General features: G+C 47.1%; 1 protein-coding gene across 1 annotated transcript in view; it reads left to right on the forward strand.

Moving 5' to 3' along the window:
• Positions 1-22,303, forward strand: part of ADCY9 (adenylate cyclase 9) — a 187,863-nt gene that overhangs the window by 71,864 nt on the left and 93,696 nt on the right. The window lies entirely within an intron of this gene.

Genomic DNA, 22,303 nt, shown 5'->3' on the forward strand with positions numbered 1-22,303 from the left:
GCCCCTGAGATTGTGTTTGTGGAAAAAACGAACCGCTCTGGTGTGCACCATCCCATTCACTTTCATTAGCCAAGCGGTTTTTCCCCTGCAAGTGTTTTAAAAACGCTTCAGAATCGCTCTGGTGTGCACCAGCCCTAAGAGAATATTGGGAGCAACAACACCATGAAGTCCAAAGAACACACCACACAGGTCAGGGATAAAGTTATTGAGAGATTTAAAGCAGGCTTAGGCTACAAAAAGATTTCCAAAGCCTTGAACATCCCACGGAGCCCTGTTCAAGCGATCATTCAGAGATGGAAGGAGTATGGCACAACTGTAAACCTACCAAGACAAGGCCGTCCACCTAAACTCACAGGCCGAACAAGGGGAGTGCTGATCAGAAATGCAGTCAAGAGGCCCATGGTGACTCTGGATGAGCTGCAGAGATCTACAGCTCAGGTGGGGGAATCTATTCATAGGACAACTATTAGTTGTGCACTGCACAAAGTTGGCCTTTATGGAAGTGTGGCAAGAAGAAAGCTATTGTTAACAGAAAAGCATAAGAAGTCCTGTTTGCAGTTTGCCACAAGCCATGTGGGGGATACAGCAAACATGTGGAAGAAGGTGCTCTGGTCAGATGAGACCAAAATGGAACTCTTTGGCCAAAATGCAAAACGCTATGTGTGGCGGAAAACTAACAATACACATCACTCTGAACACACCATCCCCACTGTCAAATATGGTGGTGGCAGCATCATGCTCTGGGGGTGCTTCTCTTCAGCAGGGACAGGGAAGCTGGTCAGAGTTGATGGGAAGATAGATGGAGCCAAATACAGGGCAATCTTGGAAGAAAACCTCTTGGAGTCTGCAATAGACTTGAGACTGGGGCGGAGGTTCACCTTCCAGCAGGACAACTATCCTAAACATAAAGCCAGGGCAACAATGGAATGGTTTAAAACAAAACATATCCATGTGTTAGAATGGCCCAGTCAAAGTCCAGATCTAAATCCAATCGAGAATCTGTGGCAAGATCTGAAAACTGCTGTTCACAAACGCTGTCCATCTAATCTGACTGAGCTGGAGCTGTTTTGCAAAGAAGAATGGGCAAGGATTTAAGTGTCTAGATGTGCAAAGCTGGTAGAGACATACCCTAAAAGACTGGCAGCTGTAATTGCAGCAAAAGGTGGTTCTACAAAGTATTGACTCAGGGGGCTGAATAATTACGCACACCCAACTTTGCAGTTATTGATTTGCAAAAAATGTTTGGAATCATGTATGATTTTCGTTCCACTTCTCACATGTACACCACTTTGTATTGGTCTTTCATGTGGAATTCCAATAAAATTGATTCATGTTTGTGGCAGTAATATGACAAAATGTGGAAAACTTCAAGGGGGCCGAATACTTTTGCAAACCACTGTATTCTGTTAAATATTTTGGTTTCAGCATCTTAGCCTAGACTACTTATGCAGAATTCCCTCATACCACTACTCTTCCTGCCCTTCCTCCAAGCATTCTGGGAAACCAGAGATCTTTTCTCTTGGCTTTAGAGCTTTCAGTAAATGAACATTCCACAGAGATGCGCCTGCCAGTACTAAAGATATTGCCTCCAGTTATGAGGTAAATCAGAGAGAGGAAAGATTTTACTTTGAACCAAAACTGACTAAATAATTTATAAATGAATATTGTAAAAATGATGTTATTTTGACTGCAGTGAAAGGGCAGTAGACGTGCATTTTCTGACTCTCTACTCTGGAAGCCTGGTGTTTGAGGAAATCCTCATTGACACGGATTGGACCGACCGACAGCGAGTTCTCAGTGTGTGCTTTATGCCAGTACTTTGTAGATTTGGATCTTGGGATCAGGAACACAAGATAAGAGTAATTCACATCACAGCATTTTCCTGCCCCTAATTATTACTCAGGAATTCCCGGAGGTTCCTTTTACATCTGCCTTCCTGTGAGCTGATGGTTGCAGGAAACCCGTTTATCATGACAAAATCAGATAAGGTCATATAGGATTGACCTCATACCCCTCCAAGGACTTTCTTGTATTCCAACCACCAGTATTGTTACACTGACCCTATTGAGGCTCTTGGCCAGCTTGATTTGGCCATGCACCAATTTCACACTGGAGTCTGTTGGCTGACTACATTGCATTGCGCAGGCTACACTGGGGCATGCTGGGGCTCTGGCGCCCCCTGGGAATCACTGTACCCCTTTGAGTCCCCCTTCCCCCTGCTCAGTAACATACAGTTAACTGTTTCCAGGCTCCAGCAAGGTACAGTGAACAGGATAGTGTCTGTAAAAAAACTTTCCTTGTTTCTTTCCCTCCTGCCTCTTCCCCCTCTCCTTGCTTGTTAAGTCCTGAGACACAGGTTGGGGTCGGAATGGTTTGTCTGTGTTCTGTCCACATAGGAGCAACTTGCTAGCATGTAAGGATTAATGCATGCGCCAACAAACTATTGGTTTATAATATTGCTAAACTAGTTAGCCTTAATTTTATCACCTGAGTTAGGCAAAAAATATCTAAAGCTCACTAGGAAACATTAATTTTGATCTCCTAAATGGGCCCCACCAGCCATTGTGCCCTCTTTGTCGCCGTTCCCCCCCCCAAGTTGAAGCTGGAGTTGCTACTGTGCATTGTGGGAATCAAATAAAAAAACCTGTTTAACTTACGTGGGGCTTCTTACAGGCCCCTGCATCAATCCTGTGCCCGTGCTGTCACTCCATGGTCTTCTTGTCAGCTGTATCGGCCTTTGATCAGCTGTATGCGCAGCACCAGGCTGTGTTCCTCCTCATTGCGCTCTCATGCATGGGAACGTTCTGCGCATACGCAGTATGGAAAAATCGCTAATGCACATGCGCAGAATGCACTAGGCTAGGGGAGCGAGATCAGGATGCGCGCAGCCCAGGGCCGCACATACACATTATCCACAACTGGCCAGCTTTTAGGGAGTCACTGCTACTGACTGAAGGTCTTCTTGCAGCCCCGTGCAGTCATCCTGTGCATGTACCGTTCTTTTGTGACCCTCCAGTCAGCAGCGGTGATCCCCTTTAAAGCTGGTCAGTCTTGGCACGTCGCAGGCTAATGCGTATGTGCGGCCCAGGGCCATGTGCAGCCTGATCCTGGTTAGCCAGGAGTATTCTGCGCATGCACATTGGTGATTTTTCCCTCCTGCGCATACACAGAACGCTGCTGTGCACAAGAGCGTGATAAGGAGGCACACGGCATTGGGCCGTGCATACAGATGATCATTGTCCGATACAGCTGACAAGAGGACGGTGGTGTGTTGCGGCAGGAACAGGAAAACTGCTGGGGACTGCAAAAAGTCCCAGGTAAGTTAAACTGCAGTTTTTTTTAGACTTAAAGAGGAACTCCAGCCTAAACAAACATACTGTCATTAAGTTACATTAGTTATGTTAATTAAAATAGATAGGTAATATAATCTCTTAGAAGAACAGGCAAAGGTTTGTGATTTCATAAGGACAGCCATCTTTTTGGTTGAAAGGAGGTGACAGAGAGCATGAGACACAGTTCCAACTGTCCTGTGTGCTGATCACCCCTCCCAGTTGCTAGGCAACGTGAATATCAACATAGGAAATCCCATCATGGTTTGCACAGCATTAGGGAAAAAACGCCCGGCAGTTTTCTTTGATGGGTGGAACTTAGCTAAAAATGCAGCTAAAAATGATGCTTTGGTAAGAAAAACAAAGTTCTGATGCTGTGAAACTGTTAAAGAAACCAAGCCTTTTCAGTTCTGCTGAGTAGATTTTTAGTCCGGAGGTTCACTTTAAGTTTCCCTTTAAGATCGCAATGCAATGTATCAAAATGCAGCCGAATAGTCGCATAGTGTATTAAAGTTACTGTGCGACTATGCCCCACAGGAATATAATGGCATCTGTGTTGTGTTGTAATGATACTGCTTGTTGCGACGCAAAGCAATAGACATAGTGTGTAAGGAGCCTAATGCTAGGTATACACAATGCAATTTCCTGTCAGATTGACGGATAATCTGATGGGAAGCTACATCGTGTGTACATATCCAAACTGCTCCCGATTGTTAACAGGATCGATTTTTAGATAATTACCTCACAAAATTATCGATCAGTACTGTAGCTGTTAGGAAATAACCGGTGGTGTAGTGGTACTTTCACCTTGCGGCGCTAGGTCACCAGTTCGAATCCCAGCCAGGGGACTATATGCATGGAGTTTGTATGTTCTCCCCGTGTCTGTGTGGGTTTCCTCCGGGTTCTCCAGTTTCCTCCTAAAACCGTACAGGTAAGTTAATCGGTTTCCCCTTAAAATTGGCGCTAGACTAATGGACATATGACTATTGTAGGGATTGGATTGTGAGCGCCTCTGAGGGACAGTTAGTTACAAGACTAAATATATAGTGCACATCTCTGCGGAAGACGTCAGTGCTATATAAATACTAAATAATAATAATTGGTATGCCCCACCAATGTGATGGGAGATTGCACCGTGTGTACCTAGCATAAGACAAACATGTATGGAGGAAAGGGCAGAGTGATCACTGATGCCCAGTAGAGAGCTAGGTGGGATCCATTAACACTGGCAGCATGGAGGGCTAGCTGTGTGATACACAAGACAGTTTTCAGCTAAGCAGTGACCACAATGGATTGTAAATGTGCTTTCCTTATTTTGGCCAGGTTGGTGTAGCGGGCTAGAGAAGCACTGAATGTGTGTTTACAGCGGAAGAGCTGCGTATTAGCCCAGCTGAAGTATGTGGAATAATCTCCTATCCTGACATGGTCTGTGCCTCCCCCGCTGTCCTTCACACACCCATCTCTGTGGCTGCCTCTCTGTCTGTGTGATTTGGCTCCATGCCTGCCTGTGCCAGATGAACCGCAAGCAACAAGATCTAAGGGGCAGAGGCGGCCTTTGGGGGTGGCAAGTGGGGCGATCGCCCCAGGCCCCGCACATGAAGAGGGCCCCGCATGTCAAGCCTGCCATACCATGCTAATTTTGGTGGTGGTGAAGGAAAGGTCTACAGAAACTAGTTGTTTGTGTTCTGAGCAGTGTGTCATTTACAAATACTCAGATTTTCCTATTTTGTTTTACATACCTTATATTTTGCACCGCCCCCCCCCCCCCTCCTTTTATTGCTTAGGTTTTCGTCTTCAGCATGCTTTACTGTACTATGCCGTTTGCATTTTTGTAATGAATTTCTGCACTGACATGAAGCTTGCCAAATGTCAGATTAAGGTAACGTGCAAGAGCCTCAGCCTGAGGGCCCCAGGGGCATTTAGGTTAGTCAAGCATGGACTGGAGCTAAAGGGGGCTCAGGCTGGAGCTTCCCGACTGGCTGGGGATTGGTGATAGGTTTCATGGGGAGCTAGGGATAGGTAGAGGCTGGCTGGGGAGCTAGGGATAGGTAGAGGCTGGCTGGGAAGCTAGGGACAGGTACAGTTTGATTACATTACGTATTGTAATTGTTCCTGTATTGGTTGGCTTAGGGGTATTTAACAAGTTTTTAAACAATAATAAGGCATCCTGCTTTAGAGGTGGACAAGCCTGTGACTGTGGTGGTACGGTACATGGCCTTCACTTATGCCTCTAGGCCCCGCATATGACACTCGCCCCAGGCCCCGCGTACTCTAAGGCCGGCTCTGCTAAGGGGCAAGCTCAGACTAAACTGACTTGTGCCGCCATGTCTGGCATTTGCCTGCAGAGCTTACACTCTTATCTGTTCTGCGGCAAGCAGAGATGGATAATCCTTATAAGCAAACTCAGTAGATGTTTTAAAAAACTGCATCCTTAATTTTTTCCTTTTTTTTTTTTTTTTTTTTTTTTTTTTTTGGTAAGTTGAATTCCAGGAATAGTAATAAACGTTCCACGGCCCCCCAAATCCTTTTTCTGTAATGCTGCCTACAATAGAGAGATGGTTTCAGAAAAAATGTAAATAGCTGCAGTTATGTAAACACAGCTGACAGCTTCTTGTGTTCTGGACCCAAGACATGAGCTCTGACGTCTGGGCAGCCTTAGCCACACCCACTCCCATTCCTTACTTGTAACACTCCTCCCACTTGCCTGTACTGTAAAGTCCTAGGGTGGCTTTTATATGTGTATCATTCATTTCTAGAGACCTGCTTTAACCCTTAAGGACCAGAGACTGCTGGTACAACAAAACGACGCTTACCGTCCAATCGACGCACATACCCGCTGCTCTCGCTGGTCACAACGCTCTTCCATCACCGCAGGCCCCTCTCTCTGCCGTCTCTATGATGGCTGAGCTCTGTGAGCCGGATAGGAGACGCTTTCATTGGCTCTTAGCTTTGTTGATCAATGTGAGCCAATGGGATTGGCTCACAGTGATCACGTGGTCAGGAGCCAATGAAAGCGGCTCCTGACACGCTCACAGAGCTCTGCCGTCATAGAGACAGCAGGGCGAGTAAACTGCGGCAGGTGCAGATTGGTGGGAGCACCTGAAGGGTAAGTGCCATTGCCAATTAGCAGGCATAAGTTCGTAGCGCTCGCTATGCTACTCTGATAAGGCATGTTAACTTTGATAAGGTGTGATATTTCTGATAAGGTGTGATATCTTTAATATATCTTTGATAAAGTGTGCTATTTGTCATATCACGGTTTAGAGAATAAACCCCTTAATGCGTTTCGTTGCGACAGAAGTGGCCAATCCACCAACGCAAGGGCAACAGCGCATTACCACCGGATTTCCGTGCCGAAAGTAAGTCAATGGGCGATGCATAACTTTTAAAAAGGTTGGCAGCGCGGTTGCACATGATGACGAAATACGGTGAATCTCGGTGATGTACTTCCTGTCCAGCAGGGAGAACGCCAGTGGGCGAGGGGCGTGCGGGTGGGCGCTATGCATATGACCCGTCCTTTCTTGTGCCCAGGACTACCAGCATTCACATGAAAGCCACAAAGCTCCATGGAGGTTCCAAGGACATGTGGTGAGCAAATATGTCCATCGGGGACACAGACAGCAATAACCCATCTACTTGACACGCTTTTTGTTGCTTTGTGGAGATAGGGTATGAGGTATTGTGCGATGGGCGGGAGGGGGTTGTTGGTGCCGTGCTCTCAGTACCCCTCATCTTAAAACCTATATCGCCACAGGTTACTGCCCCTCCAAAACATCACCAAGACAACAGGCTTACATCACTGTGTAATCTCTTCAGAAGTAAGGTGGGGGGTTCAATTACCTTCTGCTCATAGTACCCTTGTCTTATCCAAAATAGGAAGCTATCTGTTATTTCCATGCTGACATAAGCTTGTTACTGTAGCTAGAGAAACCTCTCGCAATCCCGCTGGCACTGTACAGTTCCTGCAGTTAGGTAGGCAAAGGCACCCAGACCAAGTAAAAAGAAACAAAATCAGTAGACATTTGGTTACTTATTTGAGGAAAAAAGGGGGGAGTTACGTGTATTTTTGGGGTAGTAACTATTTTTGGGTAATTTTTTTATTCTTAGTTGCTATGACACCCTTTAATTCTAGGCTGGAGTGCAAAGCAACTAAACAATTCTCTCAGAAGAGTAAAGGGGGGAGGGGGAATCAGAGTGTGAATGAGGTTTTGGGGTGGTGGGTGCATCATTAGGTTAAGTAGTTGGGGTACAATTGGGCTTTAATAACTACCCATTGTGTCAGATCACACACTGCAGCACCTTTATTATTTACTCATAATATACTGTAAACATTACATTTTTATTATTATAATTATTAGTATTTATATAGCGCCAACAAGTTTTGCAGCGCTGTACAGAATATATTGTCTTGTCACTTAAAGCTAATGGGAGCCGTATTGTAAAAGAAAAAAATAGATATTCGTCTAAGGAGAGGGAAGGCTCTGGGTCCTAACAAGTCTTCCCGTTCTTCTCATGGTCCCCTCGTTCCAGTGGCAGCTCCGTTCAAATCCCCCACCACGGGGGACTTCTAAAGCCTTCGGGAGTGGAGTCCTCCTGAAGGCAGACGGCTCCAAACTGCGCACGTGCGAGTGCATGTGAGAGGATGGTTGCGCATGCGCAGTGTGGAACTTCCGATTCCTCCCTTCACCGGCGGAGATAGCAGCATTTAACCAAATTGGTCAAATGCTGCTACGGGGAGCCATCACTGAATGGAACGGTCACTGGGAGAGGAGAGGGAAGGCTTTGGGTCTTCCTTAGGTAAGTATCTGACTTTTTTTTTTATATATACGATTCCCATTCACTTTAACTGTCCCTCAGAGAGGCTCACAATCTAATACCTGCCATAGTCATGTCTATGTATGTATCATGTAGTCAGGGCCGGATTTGTACTTTTTACCGCCCAAGGCCAACTATACCATCTGTATGGTTGTTATCTCTGTGCGCCCCAATGAGAATTCGCCTTACTTTCCATCATTGGTGTCACAGACAATAGCTATTTTAGTAATACGTGTATAGATTAGAAGTTATGTTTTGAAATTTTATGTTATGTTTGGCATCTCATTAATGATGGACCCATTGCGTCACCATGAGAGTTAGACTGATGTATACCTGCAGGATAGAGCTTACAGGTCTTGCAGGGACGGCACAAGTACAGGACAGAGAGTTCAAAGGTTAAAGCTGTTCTTGTAGATAGGGATGACTGCATAGAACAGCTTTCCTGTCCCTCACTGAGCCGCCCCTAAACTTCTGGTGCCCTAGGCCATGGCCTATGTGGCCTTGCCAGAAATCCGGCCCTGCATGTAGTGTATGTATCATAGTCTAGGGCCAATTTAGGGGAAGCCAAATAACTAATCTGTATGTTTTAGGGATGTGGGAGGAAATCAGAGTTCCCAGAGGAATCCCGCACAGACATGGGGAGAACTTACAAACTCCGTGCAGATACTGCCCTGGCTGGGATCAAACTGGAGGCCCAGCACTGCAAGGCGAGAGCGTTAGCCACTGCGCCAACATGCTGACATTAAAGTAAGAGATTCTTAAGCAGTCGTAAACATGGCATAAAAGTGGGAGATTCTTAAGCAGTCACATGTCAGCACAGGTATTACATGGCATAATAGCAATGCAGTGTCATCAGTTACATAAATGGATGACTCTTGAGTGCAGCTTTGAGTTACAGGCTGCCAAAAGCGACGGATGATGTATCATTAACATGCCTGTAACAAGACTCAATCCACAAGGATGCTCTGCACTGCTTAGCAGGGGAGGTTCTGCAAAGCCTTGCTTATTACCTCTATAAATTCACAAATATGTGCTCTGTTAAAGTTTTTATAGTCTTTAAAGGTTTTGTTTTTCATCATTGTACTAAACAGGCCAAGTCACAGTGATGTTTTATCAGCTTGCAGAACACAGCGTAGATGTCAGAGGCAGCTGCATAACTACGTGGGGTACAGGTCATGCCGCCACTAGAGGGCCCCAGGCCAGAGGAGGCCCATCTGAGTTCTCCTTGTAGTCACCATTGCAGAAGAAGCACTGGCCACAGCTTTTTGTTTACTTGTTATGGTGCCCATCAGTCCTCTCTTCCTATCTGCCTCGCTTTCCTTCTTGTAGCCTCCACGCAGCCATGTCCCACTTCTACCGCCGCTGCTGTGACATCAGAGTTACGTCAGACCGTTGTCATGGCTACAGTGGTGAGATAAATGGGGTAAGAAGGGTTTCATGGTGGGCGTGCATGCTTTCGGGAGGTCATACTGAAAGCAATTATTATGAAGACAGGTCATGGTGGTTGCACCCTTTGCATGCTCTCTAGCCGTAAGGTTATTCTGACTATTTTCTTGCTTGCTGATGGCTTAAAGTCGGATTGACACTCAGCCATAAAATCAAATTCCATTTATGCACTGCTCTGTGTTTATTACATAGTCTACATCCTAACCCTGCATTGAAAGCATCCCAATTTAATCATAAATGTGTCTGCTGTAATGAATCTTATATCAATCAGCCTGGCTCCTTTCTGGTACATTGCTGAGGAGAGGGAAGCTTGTTATCTCTCCTCCCACATTCCTGCTCCTTATTGGCTGAGGGCAGTTCAGTGTGACAGGCTCTGAGTGTGAGAAAACGCGGAGAAGCCGCCGCGTGTACTGGCGGCAGGGCGGCTGATTCCGCGTCCAGAGCGGCTGTTTCCGCGCAGCAACGCATGTCTGGGTCGGCTGGGATCTCTAGTGCACCTGGATGGAGAGCTACGCACGCGCGCGCCAGAAGTCAGGACCTTTATGCCAGCAGGAGATGTGTCATCTGATCAGGATGATCAGCTGATTCCTGCTGGACTCCTGATTGGCTGAGTGGTTAGGGCGGGGCGGCAGAGTCCTGCAACTATATATACAGCTTGCTAGCCAGTTGCTGGTGGTCTGCCGTTGCGATCACTACGTGGAAGCACTCAGACCTTAGTCAGATCCTACAGTGTGTTTGAACCAGGAGGACCTGGGAATTCACACTGAGCCAGATTACTTGTGTTATTATTCTGTTATACTTAGACTAGTTCCAGGGTGTAGAAACCACGGACCTCACACCTAAGACTAGGGTACTTGTGTTATTATTCTGTTATACTTCAGACTAGTTCCAGGGTGTAGAGACCACGGACCTCACACCCAAGACTAGGGAACTTGTGTCATCATTCTGTTATACTTCAGACTCGTTCCAGGGTGTAGAGACCATGGACCTCACACCCAAGACTAGGGAACTTCTGTTATCATTCTGTTATACATCAGACTAGTTCCAGGGTGTAGAGACCACGGACCTCACACCCAAGACTAGGCATTGTTTGATATTTGTTATGACCTATTGCTTTCCTGACTATCCCTCTGCTTTCTGATTCGGTACCACGCATATCTGATATCACGTTGCCAAACCCTGCCTGACTTGGATACCGAATCAGCCTTCTGTCTTTATACTTTATCTGTCTGTATGTTGCCGACCTGGCTTGCCCGACCTCGAGAGCTATCTCTCTCGTTAAGAGATAGTCTCCTGACCTTTTAGTGACTACCACCTTCAGGTGTCACTCACTCACAGGTTCAGCCTACCTTACCCTGAAACTCCACCCCTTTGGAGTTCTCAGGCTACTGGAAGGTCTCTGTTCCTCCCTAAAGGCAGTATCGCCCATACTGCCAAAGACCACCTGCTCCCCGGGTGGTCTTACTCAAAGTTATTACTGTTGCATCAAACACTCACACTATAAGGTGTCCAGAGGTTAGTTATACTTGGATTATCGGTGATTCTGCAGATCATCAATAATCAGGTATAATCTGTATTCTTGGTGATTCTGCAGATCATCAATAATCAGATTCTCTCTGTGTGCTGACACCGATCGTTACAGAACGGCAGACCAAAACCAAATGGACGCACTGTATAGCCATGTTGAAGTCCTGACCGCCGCGGTAAACAATCTTTCCGGCACAGTTTTGAACCAACAGACCCAGATCAGCCAGCTATTTGGGGCTATTCAGGAACTTCAATCAGCTATAAACTCAGTGCGATCTCCTCTAGTCACGGACATCCGTATGTCCGTACCTGAAAGGTTTTCTGGCCATAGATCTGACTTTCAGAATTTTAGAAATAGAGTGTTATCATACTTTGAGTTGAGGCCTAATTCGTCTGGAACCGAGGCACAGAGAATTACGTTTATTAAGACTCTGTTGTCAGGGGATTCCCAGACCTGGGCGTATAGTCTCCAGACAGGGCATGAGGCCCTGGCCTCGGTTGAGGAATTTTTTAAAGCAATGGCTATAATTTATGATGTTCCGGACGTTGCTTCTACCGCTGAGCGGAAGCTCAAGACATTGCGGCAGGGCAAGGGTCCGGTTGAAAATTACGCTGCTGAGTTCAGGAAATGGGCAGTAGCTGCAAGATGGGGGTCATTTGCACTATTGGACTGTTGTTTTGGCAGGATTGTCAGATGCAATCCATGACGTAATGATAGGACATCTGAAGCCCAAATCTGTAGATGAGGCAATTTCTTTGGCCGTGCAGATAGATCGCCGTTTGCGCTACCAGAAACAGATCCGTGGTAGGAATGCTGTAAGGTCTATCTCAGACAACCCTTCTCGATCTTCGTCACCCTCTGACGAGCCGATGCAAATCGGATATACAGGGCTGAGTCAGGTGAAGAAGGGTCACAAAAGGCCAAGAAAACGCGATCTATATGGTGCTAAGGGGCCAGGAGAATGCAGCCATCTGTGGTTGGTCAACACCAGAGGCGAGCAGTTGTTACCTCTAAACAATGATCGTCTGCTCCTTCCCTGCTCTATTACATGGGAGGGTCAGACTAGTTCCGCAGAAGCCGTTGTGGACTCCGGTTCTGCAGCAAACCTCATAGATTACGATTTTGTAAAAAAAATTGGGGATACCCCTGGTCCCATTAGACCGGCAGATTCTGGTCACTGCAGTGGATGACTCTCCGTTGCAGAGTGGTCAGACTCTCTTCCAAACCCCCTGGTTGTCATGTTGTTTAGGGGCGTTACATGAAGAGAGATTACAGTTCCTGGTGATGCCCATGGCAACCTCCACCATTGTTCTTGGTATGCCCTGGTTGCAAATCCATTCCCCACAGATTGACTGGGCTTCAGGACAGTTACTGAAATGGTCAGCCCATTGTCATCGACATTGTTTGGGGAGAGTTGGGGTTGGTGCTACCAAGATACAGGTCGGAGAAGTGGCAGTGCAGGTCAAAGCCGAAGCTTTAACCCTCCTGGCGGTTAATTTTTTTTGCCAAAATGGCAAAAATCCTTTATTTTTTTATTTTTTTTTTTGTGTTTCATGTAAAGCTACCAGAGTGGTAGCTACATGAAACACCACTAGAGGGCGCATGTGTCCCTCTAGTGCGATCGTCGCCGGCATCAATAGCAAACAGGGGAACGCGTATATAACGCGCTCCCCTGTTTGGCTTCTCCTGTCGCCATGGCGACGATCGGAATGACGTCATGGACGTCAGCCGACGTCCTGACGTCAGACACCTCCGATCCAGCCCATAGCGCTGCCCGGAACTCATTGGTCCGGGCAGCGCAGGGCTCTGGCGGGGGGGGGGCCCTCTTGCGCCGCTGCGTACGGGCGATCGCCGCAGAGCGGCGGCGATCAAGCTGTACACGCGGCTAGCAAAGTGCTAGCTGCGCATACAGCATTTTAAATGGAGCAAATCGCTCCACCAGGGGCTGAGATATCTTCCTGCGCGGCATAGCCCGAGCTCAGCTCGGGCTTACCGCCAGGAAGGTTAATTAAATGTTCCGAGCCTGAGACTGGCCTACCTCGGAAGGTGGTCAGGGCACCTGCGGAGACGGTGGAGGACTGGATGCCTAATCTGGGCCCTTGCCAGCGAGACATTCTAGAGGGTAAAACATCTAGTCAGACCTCACCGGGTACTTTACAACATTTACCAGTGTCAAGGAAACCCCGGACTCAGAAAAATCAGACTAATAAGAGAAAGACTGTAGAGTGGGAGTTTTCCCCTGGGGACATGGTGTACGTATCCTCTCGGCATGGAGCCCTGAAGCGAGCATCACCCAAACTGGGTCCTACATTCATAGGACTATTCCCAGTGACCAGGAAAGTTAATTTTGTCACCTATGCTGTCGATCTCCCAGCCAGTATGAGAGGTGTAAGATCAGTCCATGTGTCTCTGTTGAAGCCAGCAGTGCACGTGGATTCCCCTCGCTCCCTCCCTGTGATGGTAAAAAAACAATCGGAATGTGAGACCGAAAAGATTCTAGACCCACATCCTGGAAGGGATCAGTGAATAATGGCGCACAGCGCCTATGCATAAAAATGGCGCCGCATTAAAAAGATACGCTTGTCGCTATTTATCGTTAGTACTGCATAATAATGGCGCACAGGGAAAAAAGAAGAAAAACGGCACACACTAACGTTATTTATCAATAGTGGCACACACTAACGTTATTTATCAATAGTGGCACACACTAACGTTATTTATCAATAGCGCCCTACATAAGCCAAACTGCAGACGTTATTTAACTGCAAAACGGGGAATGGATTTAATGTAACACTGTCAAGGTTAGGGTTAGGCACCACTGGGGGGGTCTTAAGGTTAGGCACCACCAGGGGGGTCTTAGGGTTAGGCACCACTAGGGGGGTCTTAGGGTTAGGCACCACCAGGGGGCTTTTAGGGTTAGGCACCACCAGGGGGGTCTTAGGGTTAGGCACCACCAGGGGGGCCTTAGGGTTAGGCACCAACCAGGGGGGTCTTAGGGTTAGGCACCACCAGGGGGGTCTTAGGGTTAGGCAACACCAGGGGGGTCTTAGGGTTAGGCACCACCAGGGGGTGGTTAGGGCAAGGCACCACCAGGGGGGTCTTAGGGTTAGGCACCACCAGGGGGGTGGTTAGGGTTAGGCACCACCAGGGGGGGGGTTAGTGTTAGGCACCACCAGGGGGGTGGTTAGGGTTAGGCACCACCAGGGGGGTTTAGGGGTTAGGGATAGGTACAGAGAGGGTTCTGTGTGTTAACGGTAAATAACAATAAGGCTTTAACGTTAAATAACAATAAGGCTTTAACGTTAAATAGCGATAAGCGGCAAACGGATTAGCGGCAACACCGTGCGCCATTATTCGCAGGCGCCATTTTCAGATGGATGCTCCTGGAAAGCCTGGTGGGAAGTGTCCGGAGTCCACTCCTCAGGGGGGGGGGGGGGACTGTGAGAAAAAGCGGAGAAGCCGCCGCGTGTACTGGTGGCAGGGCGGCTGATTCCGCGTCCAGTGCGGCGGTTTCCGCGCAACAACGCATGTCTGCGTCGGCTGGAATCTCTAGTGCACCTGGATGGAGAGCTACGCACGCGCGCGCCAGAAGTCAGGACCTTTATGCCAGCAGGAGATGTGTCAGCTGATCAGGATGATCAGCTGATTCCTGCTGGACTCCTGATTGGCTGAGTGATTCGGGCGGGGCGGCAGAGTCCTGCAACTATATATACAGCTTGCTTGTCAGTTGCTGGTTGTCTGCCGTTGCGATCACTACATGGAAGCATTTAGACCTTAGTCAGATCCTACAGTGTGTTTGAACCAGGAGGACCTGGGAATTCACACTGAGCCAGATTACTTGTGTTATTATTCTGTTATACTTCAGACTAGTTCCAGGGTGTAGAGACCACGGACCTCACACCCAAGACTAGGGAACTTGTGTTATTATTCTGTTATACTTCAGAGTAGTTCCAAGGTGTAGAGACCACGGACCTCACACCCAAGACTAGGGAACTTGTGTTATCATTCTGTTATACTTCAGACTAGTTCCACGGTATAGAGACCACGTACCTCACACCCAAGACTAGGGAACGTGTGTTATCATTCTGTTATACATCAGACTAGTTCCAGGGTGTAGAGACCACGGACCTCACACCCAAGACTAGGGAACTTGTGTCATCATTCTGTTATACCTCAGACTAGTTCCAGGGTGTAGAGACCACGGACCTCACACCCAAGACTAGGGAACTTTTGTTATCATTCCGTTATACATTAAACTAGTTCCAGGGTGTAGAGACCACGGACCTCACACCCAAGACTAGGCATTGTTTGATATTTGTTATGACCTATTGCTTTCCTGACTATCCCTCTGCTTTCTGATTCGGTACCACGCATATCTGATATCACGTTGCCAAGCCGACCCCCCCCCCCCCCCCCCCCCCCAACTTTTACTTCAGAAATCAAGAATAAAGCATTGACTCGCATATAAGCCGAGTGTAGGAAATAAAGCAGGAGGAGAGGTACAGGTGGAATTTCACATGGAATTTTAGTAATGGCTGTGTGTTTCCTTTAATAGTGACACTGCACCCCTAACTGCTTCTTTTCCCCAAACTGCCAATACTTTTCAACACTGCTTCTTCTGCACACCAGAGTGCCAATACTGCCCCCATGCAGCTTCTCCTGCACCCCAAACTGTCTGCCACTGTTGCCTTCTATACTTTCTCTCCCCCTTCCCCTTGTGTCCTTCACTGCTCCTCCTGTACCCCCTCCCCCACTGCCATTACACACTGCCCCAGTCAGTGCCACATCCGTACAACACTTCTCCTGCACCCCACATTACCATTCATTTATGGGATATGTCCTAAGTTTCTCAGTGAAGCCACTAGAGGGCATCAAAGCAAATGAGTCTCCGACTGACCAATAAAGAGGATTTCTGCCGGCGTGAATTAGCGTGCATAAGAAGCACCGCTCTCCATATGCCGGCGAGGACACTGCGCACATCGGGTGGCGAAGGTCTGGTAAATATGTAACGCAGCGCTGCTCTGTGGGGGTGAGGAGGGAACGGGGGCACAGCCCAGAGTCTCCAATTTATTTGCAGTGCAAATCTACAGATCTTTAAATATGCGCGCATCTCGGGTTGGGGAGGGGACGGGGACACAGCTCACAGTCACCACTTTGTTTGCAGGGCAAAACCGCGGCCGGGGATCAGTAAATATTCCGTTCTGCTCTGGTGGGGGACTGGTGACACGTTGTGACTCGCATGTAAGCAGAGACCCCCACTTTTGGGACACTTTTTTTGTCCCAAAAATTTGGCTTACATGCGAGTATATACGGTACACCTTAACCCTCTGCAGAAGCTGCTGAAATATGACCTATGCTGTGCTAACATGTGTTTACAAAGCAAGCTAGATATGACAGTGCAGTTTTTAGTACAAAGCGCAGTGGGGAGGAGTGCTGGCTATGCACACACCAGGTAGGGGAGAGAAAAAAAGAGTAAGGGAGGAAGTGACATTAGGATTGGCTTCAGTCAGAGGCAGTAAAGATGGAAAATGCTTGGAACAATTTTCTCTTTATTTACTGTACAGTATAAAATTCATTGAAATCAAAATGTGGACAGTTCAATACATATGTTGAATAAATAGAACAAAAATTTATCAACTTATATATGTGTTTTTTCCTGGAATAGTATGGCTGCCCCTGCTGCTTTAAAGGCATTTTATTGACAAGGTGGAAAAATTTCACCTAAAATGTAGGTGAAAAGGTGAACCGAATATGGCTATCATTCATAAAGGAGCTGTCGGTAAGGGGAATCAATGCAGGAAAACACCGCTGCCGGTATTTTAGACTTCTGGGTGGGCATTCATAAAAATGTATCCATGTGCGGTAGCAGTGCGCAGATTCCCCGAACTAGGCAGGCGGTAGGCAGGCGGAAGGGTTGCGGAGACACGGAAGCTGCCGAGTTGATACATTTCTCCGTGTTCCGCTCTGCTGCAGCTGCCTGGGAGGTCTGTGTGTCTCCATTCATTTACACTACTTACCGACCTCACACCGCTTGCGGTGATCTTTATGAATTAACATTTTGCTACATTTGTTCCGATAATCACTGCACAAGGCGGTGATTTATCACTCTGCTCGGTAGTGTCATTTTTTCATGCGGAAAGAGCCTTTATGAATGCTGACTTTGCCGAGTGTTCGGTAAAGTCAGCTGTTTTATGCATTTCCGCATGCGGAAATGCTTTATGAATGATAGCCTGTGTGCCATGGTAAGAGGTGATTGATTAAACCCCAAATACAGAGCAGCTCTTGGAAAACCAGCTGTTATGAAGCAGGGTCTGTTGACCGCCCCACTGAGATATGGACTACCCAAGCACAGAGTCTAAGTGACCCCGGGTCTTCACCAGCGTCCCCCTAGTGGAGACGCTGGACTTCGCTGCCTAGTTCCCACCAGGTTGCACTTAAGGTGATCCCACAGTGGTTTGGAGAACAGGGGACACTGCTATGTGGAGTAGTTCAGGTTCAGCAGAGAGAGACGTAGTCCAGTAACAAGCCAAGGGTCAGGTCAGGCGGCAATCAGCGGAGGTCGGGGTGACAAGCCAAGGGTCAGGGCAGGCGGCAATCAGCGGAGGATGAGGTCACAAGCCAAGGGTTAGGGCAGGCGGAGATCAAGAATAGTCGGGGTCACAACAGGAATCAAAACCAGAAATAATCGCCGGGAGCACTAGCAAGGGAGCCAAACTGTCAGAACGAACAGCACTGCAGTTGAGGGCAGTGCTGTTTATATACTGTAGGAGATTTGGACTTGGCGCCATAATAAACGCATGCGCAGTGCAGAACATCATAACGTGCGGAAATTGTGCAGACTTTTGTGGAGGAGGGAGCAATGCCTTTACAAATGTTGAGCAGAGTCCCTGGTTGCAATTGCAAACCTTCAAGTTCATGCCCACCGTTCAAAGACTGAGGGAGGAATTGACACTTTGGGGTTGATTCACTATCACTATAGCTCCCCTTACTGCACGCGTAGCGTGCCTTATCAGAGTTAACATGCCTTATTAGAGTTAATGTGCTTTATCAGAGTTAGCGTGCCTTTTTCAGAGTAGCAAAGCAAGAGCTACGAATTTATGCTTGCTAATTGGCAGTGACGAGAGCTCCACTAGTCCCGCCCTGAGTCCCTGTGGTCCAATCACTTTAAAGGACATTATCCCTGCACTTGGATTGGCAATTTGGCCCAATAGGCTGCCTGTCACAGGAAGCCTTTTGGGCTAATCAAAGTGCGGGGATAATGTCCTTTAAAGTGATTGGACCCGCAGGGGCTCAGGGCAGGATGGGTGGAGCTCTCGTCATTGCCAATTAGCATTCATTATGCTACACTGATAAGGCATGTTGACTCTGATAAGGCGTGTTATCTCTGATAGGGCACGCTATTTGTTATCGTGAATCAACCCCTTTCTGATTTGACACCTGAATGGTATTTGGTGTGTGGCTTTAACAAGTACACCACAGTGTCAACCTAACGTTGCCAGCTGACACTTGTTGTGCTGAGAAGAGACTGCGTTGTTGTACTTGGCTTCCATTAAATATTACGTGATGTTATGGGCCACCTAATCCTTTTTCCCCAAAATGCAGCCAGTACCCAGGAATCATTCATGCTGCATAAGAATGTAGGCTTTTCTTTGCAGTGGTGACTTCTTTTTCATGAGTTATGGAGTGTGAGGCCTCTTCTTCACTTCAGCTATGTTGTTACCCCCTCTGAGTCCAGCAGGTCTGATGTTTCTGGTGCCAATTACTGCAATCCTAGCGTCCCTAAACTTTACTCTCTTTGCACACATCTGCTTAGGGAAGCAACCAAAGCAAACAAGAAAGGACTGGTGAGCCCCCAAACTCACCACTGCAGGAGAGCAGCTACAGCATTTAGGCAATACAAAAGAGGGGAGTAGCATCAGGGTTGTCCAACTCCAGTCTTAGAGGGCCACATCCATGCCAGGGTTTAGGATGGACAGAGAAATGGAGAAATGTGTTCTACTGAGGCTGAGTGCACATACAGCAGAAACGCTAGCGTTGCGGAAAACACCACGTTTTTGCCGCTAATGGAACTCTATGGGCCGCAGGAAAAAATGCATATCAAAACACATATGCGTCTTCAAACGTGCGTTTTTAAAAACGCTGGTTTTGTTGCATACTATTCACGAACGCATCAAAAAACGCAAATAATAAAAGTCAATGGGAACGCAATGGTATTATTATTATTGGGGGGCGTGGCTGGCTGCTGAGCTGCATGGCTGTGTGAGTCCAGAGCTCTCTGCCTGAAACCCTTAGAAAAGCGACTAAAAGCATCCTGAGAAGCCCCAAATTTTCCCAGAAAGATGGCAGGACACCCTGGAAACGACTGGGAGTACAGAAGAGCGAAAACAGGGAGGAATTACAGCTCCCCAGCGCTGAGAAAGCTGTCTTCCTTCTATGAGGATGAAAACCAAGATGGCCACCGCTATCACAGAGGGGAGGCCCTGGAGAGATCCAGCTACAGGACTCCATCTCCCATACCGCTAAAAAACAGGTACAATCCTCTTCTCACACCATTCCCCAGGGACCATGTAGCGCTGTATGAAGAGGACAGCGACGAAGATGCCTTCCAGCGGCAGCGGCAGGCCAAGAAGTCCCGCGAGCGGAGCCCACTGAAGCCGGGACCTGTAGTACAGCAGCAGGCCGATGCGGACTTCCAGAGCGCCGGGAAGCAGGTACGCGAACGTTCCCCTGATCCAGACGAACGTTTTGACGCATCCGATCCTTCGCAAAGTTCGCATCCCACTGTTCCAGGCGAACGAACGTTTGCATCCGACCATACCAGAAGTTCGCAATACTCCTCTCCAAACGAACAAACGGTCGCATTAACATTGCAAAATGTCAACTCTCTCCCCCAACGTCCCCAAAAGAGTGATAAACAGCTACAGATGGTTGATCCTATGGAATCTTTTCCGGTGTCAGACCAACCGGTCACTCAACAATTCCTAAAAGACTTTATGCTTTCCTTTAGAGCTGGCATTCAGGAAGACATAAGAGATGTCAGGAGAGATTTACAATCACTAGCAGGCCATGTCGCGCAGATTGCTGGTGAAACAGATTCCAGACTCCTTAAACTGGAAAGAAGGATGGAGCAGATGACCATAGCACACAACCATCTTGTCGGAGCACATAAGGAACTCCAAGAACAAAATAAGTTCATGAAGGAGAAGATATCCGACAATGAAGACCGGAATCGCCGGAACAATATCAAAATTAGAGGAGTACCAGAGTCGGTAAGCACCAATGAACTCAAGGATTATGTCAAAGACATTCTTAAATGCACCGCTCCAGACCTCCCAGAGAACGAGCTAGTAATTGATAGGGCCCACCGACTGCCAAAACCCTCACATGTGGCCAAACACCTCCCTCGTGATGTAATCACAAGAATTCATTTTTTCCATGCTAAGGAAAAAATGCTCTCAGCTACAAGAGGAGGAAGGAAATTGCCCAGCCCTTATCAGGACCTTATTCTTTACCAGGACCTCTCCCAAGCTACACTTCATGCCAGGAGGCAATTTTCAGAAGTTACCACCACTTTGCGCCACAGGAAGATAGATTACTCCTGGGGATTCCCACCCAAGCTTCTAATAAATGACAATGGAACAATCTACGCTGCCAGAAGCCCAAAGGAAGCACGCGACTTGTTGGCTAGATGGGACATCCCAATTTTCATCCCAAGGGACCCCAGGAAGGATAAGCCAATATACCAGGTCTCCCTGTCCAAACAGCTGGCTTCTCCAAGACAAGCTCCCAGGAATGCTACCACCCAACAGATGGACACTGCTCCACCTCCTGACCAAGCGGAAAAAGGAAATTCTGCCGGGGCTTCTTCGGACACATGAGCAGATGGGTATTCACCACATACTTTTTTCCCCCAAGTAGCCTCTTTCCTTAGGGCCTACACTTCTTCCCCCTGAGGGAATCGGCTTGATTCTGAACCACTTGTGGTTGCTCCACCAATCAAGTCCTATTCTTGGAACTGATAGTTCTGAGTCCTGTTAACTGTTAACTTTTGGTTTTTGGTTGATTAGTTTAATTGCCTACTTAAGGCTCCTTTGCCTGGAGTCTCAGCAGGGAGGCTCTTGGACCCCCATTCTCCGGGCTAGCAATTAATTGGAGGGTAGAACCGGATGCCCACCAGTTTTTTGCTTCTTCTTCTTCAGTTTTTAGCTTGTTTTGATATGCTGTGTAAAATGTTGTATTGCCTAACTACTCTTTCTGAATATAGAGGTCTGTCGTGCAGTAGTCCTATGAACAACCCAGGGAGGTCTCGTGATGGTAAGACAAATTGGTATGGTATGTATAACTGCAAATTCATTAATAACAATGATGCAAGACTGTAACATCTTATCTATTAACGTGAGAGGACTGAACTCTTACAGAAAACGTTTTCTACTACAGAAATTAATCAAGGAACATAAGGCAGACATTGTATGTATTCAGGAGACTCATTTAACCAAAATCTCAGCAAGTAAGTTCAAACTCCATCAATTTTCAAATATTTTTCATTCCACCCTAAAAGGTAATAAAAAGAAACCTGGAGTAAGTATTGCTTTTAAAGATACTCTAGGCCTAGTGATTGAGGAGACTTTTACCAGTGAAGACGGTAGACTAGTGATAGTACAAGGAAAGATCAACTCTCAGGAATATACTTTCGCAAACATATATGCTCCAAATTCTCACCAACTGAAATTTATTAATAAAAAATTGAAAAAAATCAACACTCTCCAAAAAGGACATCTATTCGTGTCTGGAGATTTCAATGCAGTAGCAGATGTCCAGATAGATTGTACAGCTAGTAGCAGGAGAGCACACTCCATCCTTCAACCTGCATTGATGTCCTTTGAACTCTATGATTCATGGAGATGTTTTCACCCCAAATCACGTGAATATACATATTACTCTCCAGTCCAGAAATCCTTTACTCGCATTGATTACTGCCTGACCGACAGATTCACTTTGCCTTTGATAACTGAAACAGAAATACTACCCAGAATATGGTCAGACCATTCTCCTCTAATCACAAAATTTAAATTACAAAACTCTACCGCTTTCCCCCAATTGTGGAAATTGAATAAATTCATCCTTAATTCTGAGCACACTCTACCCACTATAAAGAAGGAACTTGCTGAGTATTTTGAGTTGAACG

The sequence above is a fragment of the Hyperolius riggenbachi genome, chromosome 7 (assembly GCF_040937935.1).
Source record: "Hyperolius riggenbachi isolate aHypRig1 chromosome 7, aHypRig1.pri, whole genome shotgun sequence".
Lineage (NCBI taxonomy): Eukaryota > Metazoa > Chordata > Amphibia > Anura > Hyperoliidae > Hyperolius > Hyperolius riggenbachi.